General features: G+C 45.3%; 1 pseudogene across 1 annotated transcript in view; it reads left to right on the top strand.

The window, feature by feature from the left end:
• The first annotated feature begins 399 nt into the window (after positions 1-399).
• The window catches only part of LOC310824103 (cytochrome P450 3A27-like), a 61,020-nt pseudogene continuing 44,820 nt past the window's right edge, over positions 400-16,599 (top strand). Inside the window, exons 1-6 of the transcript in view lie at positions 400-404; positions 12,145-12,244; positions 12,378-12,491; positions 12,982-13,070; positions 13,181-13,322; positions 14,167-14,319. The product of the transcript in view is annotated as a cytochrome P450 3A27-like (transcript). The remainder of the gene's footprint in view (positions 405-12,144; positions 12,245-12,377; positions 12,492-12,981; positions 13,071-13,180; positions 13,323-14,166; positions 14,320-16,599) is intronic.

The following is a 16,599-nucleotide window of genomic DNA, read 5'->3' as shown; positions in this document are numbered from 1 at the left end:
AACTGAGAAAGAGAAACAATAATCAATGATATGGTTTCACATCCACACATTGCCTTGCCATACATCACAGAGATGATCTAACAAAGAAATAGCGACATATAGCTACAATGTGTTGTATTAACATTGAAATATAGTATCCTCTCTTAGCTAACATAACCAAGAATACCCAATGTGTTCTTATATAATGCTAGTATGGTCTCACATGAAGAAATAAAAGGTAAGTTTACATAATCACCATGAAAGCCAATAGTACAAGCTAAACTAGCATCTTCCACAACACAAACACTTGTCTACAGTGGGATATTACTGATAGTCCTTTCGGTCCCTGCACTGATGGACACTATAAAGAATTATGGAGAACTCTCTGGTTATCAAATCAACCAATCAAAATCAGAGGCAATGATGTTAGTTGGACAATGGCCAATTCAAATGTCAGGAAGGCTTGATTTCCACTGGTCTCAAGGATTTAGATACTTGGGAATTACTATAACAACTGACCTATCAAAATTGTTTAAAGCCAACTATGGGAAATTGATGGGCCACATAAAAGGGGACCTTACAAGATGGGAAATTCTACCACTCAAGAATAGAAACGATAAGAATGAAGATTTTGCCAAGATTGCTTTTTCTCTTCCAATCACTACCTATCTATGTTCCTGCTTCCACCTTTACTATATTGGATAAATGGCTGTCCAAGTTTATTTGGCAAAGCAAGCGACCCAGACTTAAATTTAAAAGACTACTCTGCCCAAAAGACAGGGGAGGCCTGGACTTACCTAGCCTGAAAAAATATTATTGGGCAGCCCAACTCAGATCAATGATTGCTTGGATATCCCAAGACACTGACACTATATGGGTGGGAATGGAACAGAGTGAATGCCCAAATTTGCCTTTAGATTCAATACCATTCTTAAACCAAGACATATGGGGGAAAAAGAAAATTGCTAATGTATGGAGCAAGAACACCTTAAAAATATGGTCAATCTTGAGGAAAAAACTACAACTTCCCATGACCATTTCCAGAGCTATAATGATAGCAAACAACTGTGAGTTCTCTCCATCTAGGCTGGACAAGGGATTCCTAAAATGGAAGGAAAGGGGTTTAGTGGTTTTGGACCAGCTGTTTGACGGAGCAGTCCTAAAATCATTTGAACAGCTCAAAGAGGAATATGATTTACCAAACCAAGACTTCTTTAGGTACTTACAAATTAGACACTATCTACAAAGTCATAAAGAATGGGAACAGCTCTGTTCCTTACCAACAAAATTGGAACACCTCTTCATATCAACAACTAAAGGAATAGTGAAGACAAAGTTCATATCACATATTTACAAGATATTGCAGGAAGAGTTAAAAGAAGATAACTTAGATATTAAAGAAAAATGGGAACTAGAAATGAACACAATAATCCCAGATGAGCAATGGGAGACTTCATGCAGACAGGGACATAGGATATCCAGTAGTCCAAACTGGAAGGAATTTGGATGGAAAATGAAAATGAGATACTTTAGAACTCCACTTATAACATCAAAATGGAGCAACACCTCAGATCATTGCTGGAGGGGTTGTGACTTGGTGGGAGATCACACACATATATTTTGGGACTGCCCAAAGATATCAGAATACTGGCAAAATGTACAAAAAGAAATAAAAAAATGTCTCCATATAGATTTACCTCTTAAACCATTACACTTTATACTAGGGGTACTGCCAACTGATCTTGAAGAGAACAGTCAAACATACTTGCTGAGAATCCTCTTTTTAATAGCGAATAAGGTAATCACAGCCTCCTGGCTGAGGCCACACCCTCCAACAATTACACAATGGAGGGAAAGAATCCAAAACGTTTACAACATGGAATATACAACAGCATTATTACAACTGAAAGTAGATGTATTCCTAAATAAATGGTCATCCATTGCCCTACATTTTCATTTGATATGATTGAAATGCAGATTATTATTATATATTTTTTTAAAGATTATTGTTACTGTTATTATTATTGTTGTTATTGTTATTATTATTGTTGTTGTTATTGTTATTGTTGATGATGATAATGGTGATAATGTTGTTGAACATTACCTTATAATTTACCAAATGTAATCTATACTGTATGTATGTGGTATTGCTGAGATAATGATCATACCTCACATATATATTGGTTAAGATGAAAGATATCCATGGACTGTTAACCTTTCTGTGGACTTACCCGCGGCACCTTACTGTACCATCAAAAAGATTTGTTGTGACATACTGTATGACTGCAATTTATAAAAGGAAATGATAATAAAAAGTTTAAAAAAAAAAGAAAAAAAGAAAAGTGTACTGTAGTAGTATTGTTGTAGTTGGCTACACCTCAGCCTATGATTCTCATGGGGCGTTAGATTGTCTCTGATAGAATCCTACGGTTCAGCTCGACATTCAACGACGATTTTCACCTTCTGAGCTAGCAGGCTAACCTGTGAGCTCTCAATTCTTTGTTATTGTTGAACCCTAGCTCAACAATAATTCCTCAGGTTATTATTATAACTTGCTAGGTCACATGTGTAGGCTACAGCTAGCACTTGGGACAGTCGGCTAACTAAGTTACTTGTTGTTTCCGGACAGCTGAGAACCTTGGCTAGCTTTGACAAGCTAATATTGAGAAATATTAGCACCCTGTTTGCAGGAGGGTTGGCCACCTTGTGTTTGTAGCCCTAGGACTACTGAGCACTTTCTAGTTTGACATAATTCCTAGCTAGTTACCTCGTATAATGATCTAGAACATGCCAGTTCTCTCTAGTGTGGGACCAGTGCCATATCTAACTATGCGGGTACCAGTTCCCTGTGGTAGCACGATGGTATAGCAATGCTGAGGTGTATTGTACCTGCTTGTTGCATCGTGCGCTGTATCTAAACTAACCCCACAACTAAGTCAACTAATAAACATGGGCTACGCATATCTTAAACATGCCTGTGTGTGTGTGTTTGTGTGTGCTTGGGTGTGTGTGTGTGTTTGCATACATGTGTTTTTTCGGGGATGCAGAGAAAGTCTTCCAGCTGTTCCAATGAGAACATCCATCCATCCATCCATACATAGACCTATGCATTTAATTCTGGTTTGTTTATAACTAAGAGGAAGACACAGTTATCATCAAAAACCACTAGTTATCATCAAAAATGATGGTCACAGTTTGCTAAAAAAAGTACCTAAAAAGCCTGCAGAGGTCTGCCTAAGTTTGGGGAAAAAAGGATCTGCCCAAGATTTACAGCATACCACCTCATCTGTGAAACATGGTGCAGGGGGTGTTAGGTTTGGGCATGTATAGTTGCCATTAGAACTTGTTAACTTGTCTTAATTGATGATTGTACCTGCTGACAGCAGCAGCAGAATGTATTCTGAAGTGCACAGAAACATCTTGTCTACTTGAGTGCAAGCAAATGCGTCCAAATGCATTGGATGGCGCCACACCATACAATAAAACAATGCCATAGCCAAAACACTGCCATAGCAACGAGTGGAAAGATCTTGATTGGCCAAGTCAATCTTCAGATTAAAATTCAATTGAACATGCATTACATTTCCCTAATGATAAGAATTTAGGCAAAAAGACCTCAAAACAAACAACAACTGAAGATGGCTGCAGTACAGGCCTAGCAGAGCATCACCAAAGAAGATGCTCAGCGTCTGGTAGGGTTAGTGGGTTGCAGACTTCAGGCAGTTATTGTCCACTAAATACTAGTGGATTGTCCACTAAATACTAAACATGACTGCTTCATTTGGACATTTGATAAGTCTGTACCATTACTTTTGGGTACACTGAAATAGGGGGACTATGCATAAAAAGTGAGGTAATTTTTGAATGGTGAAACCAATGTGTACACAAATACCATCAAATAAAAGCTAAAAATCTCTACTTTAACCTTGTAGTAATTGTTTAATTTCAAATCCAAACGTTTGGAGTATAGAGCCGAAAGAACAAAAAAAAATTTGTTGTCTCATTACTTACACAGGCAGGGGTTTGGGAAAGTGAACAACATTTGACGGTGAATACATACTGTATGTCAAACCCCAGCCTGACCACTCCGTTCTTCCACCTCGGCTGGCCGCCTCTAAGAGGATGCAGTGGTCGCGCTCGTTGGTCACGGCTTTTCACTGTCTTGGCGCCCCGGTGGTGGAACGAGCTTCCCAGTGCGGTCAGGACTGCAGAGTCACTACCTATCTTCTGCCGTAGATAGAAGACCCATCTCTTCAGGCTACATCTGGACTGTCCCTCCTAAAGACCTCTTCACCTTCCACTACCCACCTGTACAGTTCCTCTACTGTAAAGCATTTTTAAAAAGCATTGTGACTGCCAATGGCCCCTGGTCCTAGCATAGTTTTGTTTTTCTTATTGTAGTGGTGTCCGTGTACACAGAGGCAGACGCAGCGGTGTAGTGAGGGAAAGGTCCCGTTTATTCATACAGTCAGTAATCGTTCAATCAGAGTTCGTTGGCTTTCCAGCCTCGTCAGAGCGTCTCTCTCTCTCCACTGTCCGCTCTCCTCGCCTTTCTCGCCGTTTCCAGCCTAGCTACCGAAATGGCAGAAGCACACACATCTTAAACATTCGCCGACGAGACTTAATTCGCAGCAGGTGTGCAACAAAAGTCTCGCCGACACAACCCCGGCCACGGTCCTGTAGCTCCCTCTACAGGCCGAACGCTGCATGTCCCCCCACATACCCCCACCGCCCGACACAGGCCGGGGACCCGACGGCCGACGACCTACTCCCCCCCCCCTGCACAGGAGAGGAAGTCTGCCACGACCATCTGCGCCCCCGGTCTGTGCACGACGGAAAAGTTGAAGGGCTGCAACGCGAGGTACCACCGGGTGATCCTCGCGTTTACATCCTTCATGCGGTGGAGCCACTGGAGGGGGGCATGGTCGGAGTAGAGGGTGAAGGCGCGACCCAGCAGGTAGTAGCGGAGGGTGCCGACTGCCCACTTGATGGCCAGGCACTCCTTCTCCACGGTGCTGTACCGGCCCTCCCTCTCCGACAGCTTGCGGCTCAGGTACAGCACCGGCCGGTCGGCCCCCTCCACGCGCTGGGTCAGCACTGCTCCCAGCCCTCTATCCGACGCGTCCGTCTGTAGGGAGAAAGGGAGGTTAAAATCAGGCGCATACAGGACCGTTTCTCCACAAAGAGCCCCCTTAAGGGCCTCGAACGACCCCTGGCACTGGCCCGACCATTGGACCGGATCCGGGGCACCCTTCCCAGTCAAGGGACTGGCCAGCTCTGAAAACCCTGGTACGAACTGGCGGTAATATCCCGGGCCCTCACCTCCTTCTTTGTCTTGGGCCGGGGAGAGGCGGCGATGGCCGCAGTCTTTTCAATCTGCGGTCGCACCTCCCCCCGTCCCAAGTGGTACCCCAGATACCGGATCTCCCTCCGCCCGATCACGCACTTTTTCGGGTTGGCCGTCAGCCCCGCCTGCCTCAGGGACCGCAGAACAGCAGCCACACTCCGCACATGCTGCGGCCAGGTGTCACTGTGAATGACAATGTCATCTAGGTAGGCCGCAGCATAGGCGGCGTGCGGCCGCAGAATACGGTCCATGAGGCGCTGAAAAGTGGCTGGGGCTCCGAACAACCCGAAAGGGAGCACGGTGAACTGGAATAACCCGAGCGGAGTGGAGAATGCCGTTTTCTCCCGGGACACCGGCGAGAGTGGAATCTGCCAGTATCCCTTCGTGCAATCCAATGTCGTGAAGTACCTGGCCGTACCAAGCCGGTCCAAGAGCTCGTCGACCCGGGGCATCGGATATGCATCGAACTTGGATTATTAACCCGTCTATAATCCACACAGAACCGTATAGCCCCATCTGGCTTGTTGACAAGCACGATGGGGCTACACCAATCACTGCGGGACTCCTCGACCACACCCAGCTCCAGCATAGCTTCCAACTCCGTGCACACAACGTTTCGTTTGTGCACCGGCAACCTATAGGGACGCGTGCGCACCGTTAAACCCGGCTGCGTTTCTATATGGTGGTCGATGAGCGTAGTCCGACCGGGCAGGGGAGAGAACACGTCAGCGAACTTAAGCTGCAAATCTGCAACGTCCGCGGCCTGGCTAGCAGAGAGATGGTTATCAATATCGACCGGAGTGCTAACTTTCGATTTTGGGACTTCCGGACCGAACTCCTCTCTCTCCGGAATTACCGTAGCCAGAGCAACCGTGACCACGTCGTTCAATTTTTTTAGGAGATTGACGTGATACACCTGCAAGCTATCCCCCCGGTCCGAGCGTACAACCTCATAATCCACGTCCCCCATGCGACGTGTGACCACAAACGGCCCTTGCCACTTCGCGAGTAATTTCGTGCTGGAGGTGGGTAACAGTACGAGCACCTTGTCTCCCGGTGTAAACTCTCGTAGGGTAGACCCCCTGTCATACAGGCGTTTCTGACACTCCTGGGCTTGCAGCAAATGCTCACGTGAGATAGCCCCTAGGGCGTGGAGCTTTGTGCGCAAGTCGAGGACGTACTGGATCTCACTCTTACTGTCGCTAGACCCTTCCTCCCAATTTTCTTTAAGCAGGTCTAGGACACCCCGGGGCTTACGCCCGTAGAGTAATTCAAACGGGGAAAACCCGGTGGAAGCTTGGGGAACTTCCCGCACCGCAAACAACAGGGGATCTAGCCATTTATGCCAATTCCGACTATCCTCGTGGACAAACTTCCGGATCATTGACTTCAAGGTCCGATTGAACCGCTCACAAAGGCCGTCAGTGGCCGGGTGGTAAACACTGGTTCGAATCGCCTTGATGTTCAACAAGCCATACAGTTCTTTGAGGGTGCGTGACATAAAATTAGTGCCCTGATCGGTGAGAATCTCTTTCGGGATTCCCACGCGGGAGATGACTTGAAACAATGCTTGCGCTACACTCCTGGCAGAGATATTGCGCAGAGGTATTGCCTCGGGGTATCGGGTGGCGTAATCTATCAAGACCAACACAAATCGATAACCCTGTGTGCTCCGGTCAAATGGCCCGATAATATCCATCGCAATGCGGTCGAACGGGTTCTCGACCAATGGTAAGGGCCGCAAGGGGGCCCGTGGAATGGCCGGGGGATTTACTAACTGACATTCCCGACAGGAAGCGCACCACCTACGCACCTCTGCCCGAATCCCCGGCCAATAAAATCGAGCCATTATACGGTGCAGTGTTTTGTCATACCCTAGATGGCCCGCCATGGGGTTGAAATGAGCCGCCTGGAAGACCATTTCGCGGCGGCTGCGGGGAACCAACAACTGGGTTACTTCCTCCTGACTATGTGAGTCACGACTTACTCGATATAACCTGTCGCTGATAATCGCGAAATAGGGGTAGGCGCGCACCGTGTCTGGCCGTATCAAAGTACCATCAATTGCTATCACTTGGTCAAAGGCTGATCTTAGGGTCTCGTCACGAGACTGCTCGAGGGGGAAGTCGCCTAGCAGCGGATAGTTCGGCGGGGAAGTCTCGGGGTGAGGCGCCCCCGCCGGCTCCGGCTCCCCGGCAGTGTCGCGAGGCGCCGCCTCGGCACAGAGCACATTACACGCCACACACCTCCCTAGCTGTCGTGCACGCATCCCGGTAGCCCTCTTTACCGCTTGAGGAAACCCCTCCCAATCCACGCCTAGAATCAGGGGATGCGTGAGGCGTGGGCTAACCGCCGCCTGTACACTATGGTTTTTCCCCTCAAAATGAATTTCGATAGCGACCACCGGATATTCGTGAATGTCCCCATGCACACACCTCACCCGCACCCTCGATGCCTTCAACAATGCCCCCGGCCGAACCAGGCGCTCCTGGATCATGGACTGCATGCAGCCCGAATCCAAGAATGCCTGGTGCGTATCATGTTGTATCCTTACCGGAATACGATACGCCGCTCCTGGTCCGGGGGGAGGGCCCGGTATGTCGCCGATGCGGACGACCTGTCCCACGTCCATCGCCTGACACTCGGCCTGCACGTGGCCCGGCCGTCCGCACCGCCAACACACCCCCCCTGTCGCTCGAGGTGCTCCCTGTGGGGCCGGGGTCGGTTCTGGATAGGTGCGCCCCTGCCATCTCGACCTTGGGGCGGGCGCCGGCCTCTCTCCTTCCGCTCCCTCGGTTCCTCCTGGGCGTCGGCCCCCCCCCCCCTTGCCGCGGGGCCGGGGTTGGTCGTTGTGGCCCCCGCGGTGGGAGGGAGAGATGGTCCTCAGCCAGTCCCACGGCGGTCTTGAGGTTCTGGGGGCGGTGGTACTGGACCTTGGGGGGACCTGGTGCCGCTCCGGTCCCCGGCGCCGGCCCGCCGACCCTGGTGAAGTCCTGGAGGAGGGCGCTGTCCGTGATCCTCGCCGCCGTTAACTCCTCCAGCGTTGCCTGCTGGGTCTGCTGCAGGGCCGTCTGCTGCTCGAGGACAAGCGCTATCCTCGACATCGCCGCTGCTAGCGCCTCCATTCCGCCTTCCCTCTGTGTCCCAGGTTGGGCGCCAAATGTAGTGGTGTCCGTGTACACAGAGGCAGACGCAGCGGTGTAGTGAGGGAAAGGTCCCGTTTATTCATACAGTCAGTAATCGTTCAATCAGAGTTCGTTGGCTTTCCAGCCTCGTCAGAGCGTCTCTCTCTCTCCACTGTCCGCTCTCCTCGCCTTTCTCGCCGTTTCCAGCCTAGCTACCGAAATGGCAGAAGCACACACATCTTAAACATTCGCCGACGAGACTTAATTCGCAGCAGGTGTGCAACAAAAGTCTCGCCGACACAACCCCGGCCACGGTCCTGTAGCTCCCTCTACAGGCCGAACGCTGCATGTCCCCCCACACTTATGATGACTGATGTATAGATGATTCACTTACTTGAGACAAATGTACTTGTTGTAAGTTGCTTTGGATAAAAACATCTACTAAATGTCAAAAATGTAAATGTAAATGTGATGAAAATGGGTGAAGTGTCTAGCCCCAAATTTACAAAAAATGGTTAGGGCATAAACCCAATATTTTCATGTTTTATTAATTTTTCCAGAGAACAGATTGGTGTTGAATTGTGGGATATATGAAGGATTGCCCCTTTTAAAAGGCTACCCATTTTTAATTGGCAATTATGGCACTTGAAAGTAGCCAAATATCCCTCTGATAAAAAAAACAACCTAAAAACTTGACATCAAAGATGAGCATGGAAATTAACAGGCCATGGAGCAATTAAGTTTGTTTTATTTTCTAGTGCATGAGGTTATTCGCAGGTTACCTAAATGTTAACCTCGTCCCCAGGCTATTGCTCACAGCGCATATAAGTCTGGAATAACGACGACTCAAACCTGGCCGTAGGGTGGTTACTGATTAAAGTATTTGTTATTATTTGATTTCAGCTAATCACACGGCTGCAAGGTGTAGCTTTTTATCAGAAATGTGTGGAATGTGCTGTGGAAGATGATTGATGCGAGGTAAAGCCCATGGCTATGCCCCGTCCCCATTTTTGACGCTCTTGCTCTTGGCTTAATGAAGGCCAATGAAGTTTAACGCATTGGTCCAACAGACCTTTTGGGCATTTGGGCAGAAGTGTCTGGGAACGAGACTACTTAAATCTTAACATAATATTAACATAATCTTCAGCAGTACATGCTAAGCACAGTGTATCTATGAGAAGATATTCAGCACTTTGCTCGTACAAAAGTCCTACAATTCCGAAGCGAGTATAAACCAAGGCAATAATTAATATTAAATACATTTAACTACATTCATAAAGTTCTTCATAACCAACATCAGGGAGATGTGACCAGAGAGGTGGTGAGTGGATCCTGGCTATAAGGGCACACTCTTGCCAACACACATTCTGGTGTGACATGTGCGATGTCTTATTGATCTATGTTGCTTTGGCTGTCTCCACGTGTGGATCATTGTAATCAGGGGTGGGGCTGGCCTTTTAAACACCTGTGCTTTGTTTCATTCAGGGAAAACAAAGAGATTTTTAACATTTCTTTTAAAGAGACAACACACATTTTCTGCCATGCCTCTATCAATTGATTTGGCTTTAATCAATGGTTTCTTCTTGATGTTGTGTACATGTTTTCATGCCTATGTCACCTTTCAGAGGAAATCAAGGAACCTATCCAGATCTGATGTCGTATTAGATGAGTCAAACCCTGTCAGAACATAGTTTGCTTTTGCTAGATTATTTTCTTTTCTTTTGTCTAGTATTGGTATACATGGTCGAAATTATGCACTCATATTTAGTATTTGGTCGACACTACTTTGTATGCAAACCGTCTGGGACCCATTGACCCCACCAGGTGCTGGGTATTTTTTCTGGTGATATTCTGCCAGGCCAGCCATCTTCAGTTTTTGAGGTCTTTTTGCCCATAATCTTACCATCAGAAAATGAAATGCATGTTCAATAGGATTTAAATCCAAAGATTGACATGGCCAGTCAAGAACTTTCCACTTTTTCGCCCTGAAAATCTCCCTAGCTCCAATGGCAGTATGTTTTGGGTCATTGTCTTACTGTTTGATGAAGCGCCATCCAATGAATTTGGAAGCATTGCTTTTACTCGACCAGACAAGATGTTTCTGTACACTTCAGAATACATTCTGCTGCTGCTGTCAGCAGTAACATCATCAATTATGATAAGTTAGCAAGTTCTAGTGGCAGCTATACATGCCCAAACCATAGCATCCCCTCCACCATGTTTCACAGATGAGATGGTATGCTGTAAACCTTGGGCAGATCCTTTTTTCTCCAAACTTTCCTCTAGCAATCACTCTGATAATATTCACCTTATCTGTCCACAAGACTTTTTTCCACACCTCTGCAGGCTTTTTAGGTACTTCTTAGCAAACTCTAACCTGACTATCCTTTTTAAGGATAACTAGTGGTTTGCATCTTGCAGTAAAGCCTCAGCCATTTGCGATTGCTGAGCTCATCAGTGCTTGATTTTGGCAAGCCTAAGGTTTTGACTATGTTTCAGATTTTTCAGCTTTCACCATTTGTCAATTGCTTTGCTATTGTAATGTATCTCTGTGGGGGGACATGCAGCGTTCGGCCTGTAGAGGGAGCTACAGGACCGTGGCCGGGGTTGTGTCGGCGAGACTTTTGTTGCACACCTGCTGCGAATTAAGTCTCGCCGGCGAATGTTTAAGATGGGTGTGCTTCTGCCATTTCAGTAAGGGAGCTAGGCTGGAGAAGCTGACGGCGAGAGCGGAGGAGAGCCGAGCCGAGCACAGGACCAAAGGGCCAAAAGACATTGAACGAGGCTGGAAAGCCGAGCCGAGCCAGCAAACCCCTCTGTTAAAATAAACGGGAGAAAATCCCTTACCTCCATACTGCGTCTGCCTCTGTGTACAAACGGACATTGCTACAATCTCACACCTTGTCCTTTGTTGGGAATGATATTTAAGGAGAGGGACAGCGAGATATTCTTTGAGTTTTGGGTTAGGCCCATCACGGGCATCATTCTCCCGCGTTGGGGAAAAATAAAAAAGTTTTTATTTCAAATCCAAAAAGAAGAAAAAATGCTTCACTGTCCCATTACTTACGCACGGTACTGTATAACGTTTTGTGGAAAGGGTTCTACATGGAACCCAAAAGGTTTCTTCAAAGGGACAGTGGAAGAAGAACCCTTTTTGGTTCTAGGTAGCACTTTTTTTCTAAGAGTGCAGGATCTGTGATGGGTCTGTCTGTCTCTATCCACGGTATATTTGCTTGAATGCCACAGCCTATTTAAGTATTGTTGCTGACCATGTGCATCCCTTCATGGCCACAATTGACCCATCTTCTAATGGCTACTGCCAGCATGATAATGCACCATGTCACAAAGCAAAAGTCATCTTAAACTGGTTTCATGAACATGACAATGAGTTCAGTGTTCTTCAGTGGCCTTCCCAGGATCTGAATCCAATAGAACACCTTTGGGATGTGGTAGAACAGGAGATTCACATCTTGAAAGTGAACCTGAAAAATCTGCAGGAATTTAGTAATGCAATCATGTCATCATGGACTAGAATCTCAAAGGAATGTTTCCAACATCTTGTGGAATCAATGCCATGAAGAATTTAGGCTGTTTTGAGAGCAAAGGGAGGCCCTACCCAGTATTAGTATAGTGTTCCTCATAAAGTGCTCTGTGAGTGTATATCTAACTATCTTTGTTTTTGCTGGTCTGTAGGATCTATGATGGCCGTCAGCCCATCCTGTGTATCATGGACACAGCCATGATCAAAACCATCCTCATCAAGGAATGCTACTCCCTTTTCACTAACAGGAGGGTAATACGCTAAATTGAAGTTGTTGTATGGGAAAAAAAACATAAGGGCTCCTTAAATAGATAATATCATTGTTATTATAGCATTATTAATATTAGGTTAATCTTGCAGTATATAATAATTATTATTTTTCTAGAATTTCTATCTCAACGGGCCTCTGTATGACGCCGTGTTTATCGCTGAGGATGATGCATGGAGACGGATCCGCAGTGTCCTGTCTCCCTCCTTCACCAGTGGGCGGATCAAAGAGGTACAGTCCCATCTCTCCTCTCCTTCTTTCATTCATTCCTTTATACAACACAAATAAATGAATGACTAACAACTCTGACGCGTGTGTGTGTGTGTGTGTGTGTGTGTGTGTGTGTGTGTGTGTGTGTGTGAGAGAGTGTGTGTGTGATTTGTACTATGTGTATAGTGTGTATTCATTGTTGTTTGTTGTTGTGTGAAGCAGCAACTTTAATTAATTAATCCAAGACAAATTTTCATCCGGGACAATAAAGTATATTTGATCTTATCTTCGATAAGTTCAATGGTCAGATGACAGAGTATAGAATAATAGTTCATCTTTGGAGTCACTTATTCCTTGACTATATACATAATGTATCCTGTATGAATGTATATTCTCAGGCTATATAAACATTTAAATAATTCCTGTTTCAAACATGATATTAACCCATGTTTTGCACATATTAATCCATGTATCAATCATGATATTTTTCCATGTATCCTTCCCAACTCAGATGTTCGGGATCATGAAGCAGCACTCTGGTAATTTGGTCAGCAATCTGAAGAAGACGACCGATAACGATGAGCCCATTGAACTAAAAGAGTGAGTATTTATCTCCGAGACGATAAGGTGAATTTGTCATTTCAGTGAACTCCCCCTTAAATTTTGTGGTTGTGGTTCTGGTGGTCACAGATTGTGTGGTTGTGTTCCAGGTTCTTTGGACCATACAGTATGGATGTGGTCGTCAGCACTTCATTCAGTGTTGACATCGACTCCCTCCACAACCCCTCCTACCCCTTTGTGACCAACATCAAGAAAATGCTCAAGTTTGACATCTTCAGCCCACTGTTCCTCACAGTCGGTACAACTGCCCCCATATAGCTTTCAGTCATTTTGTGCTTAATAAATGAAGCTATTGATTTCATTGATTAGACTGACATAAACCCCACTGCCAATGGTTTGCGCTCTACTCATTTGACAAACACATGGGCCCTGTCCAGAACCAACCTCTAGTTCCTAAATGCTGGACACTTGGAGATCTGAGTGGATTGGATACAGAAGTGTCTAGGGATAGAGCCTAGGAGTTGTTTCTGGACAGGGCTGTGCATTGAATAGGATTGGAGTCACGTATCATGGTATTTCCTGTTCCTGTTTGTAACTGTGGCATTTCCTGTCCGTCCAGCATTCTTCCCCTTCATGGGTCCTGTTATGGCAAACATGGAGGTATCCCTATTCCCTGCCTCAGTCACAGATTTCTTCTACGCTGTCTTTCAGAAGATCAAGTCCAATCGCGTGGCTAGCACCAGGAAGGTATGTAAATATAACTGATCAAATATACGATCTTCAGCCAGTATTGTGTAATACAATTGTAGAGATTTGGTAGCATCTGGTAGTTCTCATGTGATTTTGATCTGACGTAAGCCTGCTTCCAGAGTCGGGTAGATTTCCTGCAGCTGATGATAGACTCGCAGAAAGACAGCAACTCAAAGGGAGAGGAGCAGAGTAAAGGTGCCTGCCTTAAACACACACACACACACACACACACACACACACACACACACACACACACACACACACACACACACACACACACACTGTATACTAGCATCTAACACACACACATACAGTACCTGCCTCAAACACCTATACCTACAAACACACCTACCACCCCATTTCTCCCATCATCATAGGATTGAGTGACCATGAGATCTTGTCCCAGGCAATGATGTTCATCTTTGCTGGCTATGAGACCACCAGTAGCTCTCTGTCCTTCCTGGCCTACAATCTGGCAACCAACCCTCACATCATGACCAAGCTGCAGGAGGAGATAGACACTGTGTTTCCCAACAAGGTAACCGCTCTGCAGACTCCTATATAGTACTATTCATGTGGAACAGGTGATAGTGACAGTGACAGTGTGATAGTGACATGATAGTGACAGTGTTTTAGAGGGTACTGATGAGTGTGTAACTGCTGTGCACTGCAGACTCCTACAGATGGTTAGATAGGTGACAGTATTTTGCAGTGTGCTAATGTGTCTGTAGCATCCCTGTGCAGACTTCTGCCCAGTATTATTCATTTGAAACAGGAAGTAGATAGGTGTTGTTGGAATCTTCAGAATAGTTAAAAGGCCAGTACCTGAGGACCTGAGGGATCTACAGGGTATATACCTTAAAAGCATGTCTGACATGCAGTGGTGTGCATGACCATAGAGTGATTTCTAAACTAATACAATTATCTTAAAATAAATTATAAAACTAACAGGTAATCAGTGCAGAGACTTGTGTGATATGTGCTCTCCATCTGACTCGTGCTGCTGCATTTTGTATCATTTGCCAAGAGCTTTCTTTGGTCGACCAGACAGGAGAGTGTTACAGTAATCAAGGCTGCTAGTAATACAAGCATGCATTCGTCTCTCAGTGTCAGCCTGGGAGAGGAAAGGTTGCACCTTTACAGCTGTGTTCTGTAAAGGTCCATGTAATATTCAAGCTTTCTAAAAGCTTCCTAACGGTTGTAATGACTATCTTTAATCGGTAGCGATCAGGGAACAAGATCCCTTATAATAAATCCCTTATGAATAAATATTTCATTTACGAACGCTGTTTTGGTTCGGAAAACACGCTTTTTAAAATGCAGTGTCCTACCTGACATTCGGTTTGCATATAAACATGTTGTGAGTGCCAGGGGTGTTCTAGGGGAGTAGACTGACTTTTCTCTGGTGGCTGCCTCTCCCAATCGTGTGTGCATGCAGAAACACAACAGCTAATGTCCAACACTGCAAGTTCATTTCGGGGGGATATATTATTATTAGGGAGGATGTTGTTGTTTGGACAACTTCAGACAGAATTTCTCCACGATGGCAGATTTCTGGCAAACTTACTTACTCTTCTTTAAGTGATACAAATGTGTTTTAGTCACATTCTTGATATGGGTTTCAAAATTAAGATCTGAGTCAATGGTAACACCTTGTTTTTTTGCCTGGTGCTTAGTGTTACTGTAAGTAGTGTCTTTAAGTGTGCAGACAGTTTGACCAGGACAAGGACAAAGAGCATTTTGGCATCAGCATTAATTAATTAATTCTAAGGTCATTAAGAACCTAGTTAATAACTTAACAACATAGTGCTATCTCAGTGCTATGATCGGCACAAAAGCCAGATTGGAACATGTCAAAGGTACAGTTGGGAATAAGGAGATTATTTAACAGTTTGAACACCTTTTTTTCAAGAATTATTATTTTTTTGCTTAAAAAGGGAAGGTTGGAGATTGGCCTAAAATCGCTAAGGACTGAAGTGTCTAAGTTACTTTTCTTCAGGAGGGGTTTCACCATGGTAGTTTTAGGTGCAGATGAACAGACCCCCACTTTGCTGAGCATTTCTGTATGACCACTGCAAAAGAGTTCATAGTGCTTCCATGTGGTGGAAGGTGGGGTAACAAGTCATCAAACACATCTTCAGGTCTTGCCTGAGTGATCCTCCTCACCTAACATTGGTTCTCTTATCTCAGAAGTATGTTGCAAATTCCTCACATTTGTAGGTGGAGAGCAGATCACCAGGTGTCTTGTGGGCGGGATTTATAAGGCTGTCAATCGTTGAAAAGAGCACTGTTTGAGTTGTTATGATTCATTATCAATTTTGAGAAATGATCCCGTCTTGGCGTTTTTTTATTGCCTTATTAAAAGCAGAAAGATGCTCTCGAAGAATATCAAGGTGGACCTGCAGTTTTTGTCAGCTGAGACTTTCTGCAAATTCTTTTAAATTTGGCCACAGCCTTTTTCAGTTTGACTGGTGCTACAGAGTCGATAGTTGCCCTTAGTTTGGTGTTGAAGCTGGTTACTAAATCATTATCACAGAAGGAAGCTGTTGATGGTGTACTATTCATATTCATATTCATCATGAAATTCTCATCTGCTCAGCGACATGGCTAGATAAATAATAGAGTGAAAATATATTTTTTCCCCACTTCTAATAGACTGACATGCATTCATGTTTAGCCAGGTTTCAGATAAAAACATTACAGTGCAGCTTTCGCTCTGAGATAAGATCAATAAAGGTTTTGCCAGATAGGGACCTAATATTCAAAAGCACCATGGTAATGTTCTCTGGGCTGTTCGGTGCTGCCCGGCCACAGTTAA

Source organism: Argentina silus (assembly GCF_951799395.1).
Source record: "Argentina silus genome assembly, chromosome: Y".
Taxonomy (NCBI): domain Eukaryota; kingdom Metazoa; phylum Chordata; class Actinopteri; order Argentiniformes; family Argentinidae; genus Argentina; species Argentina silus.
The sequence above is the reverse complement of the archived record's forward strand: the minus strand, read 5'-3'. Positions and strand labels throughout refer to the sequence as shown.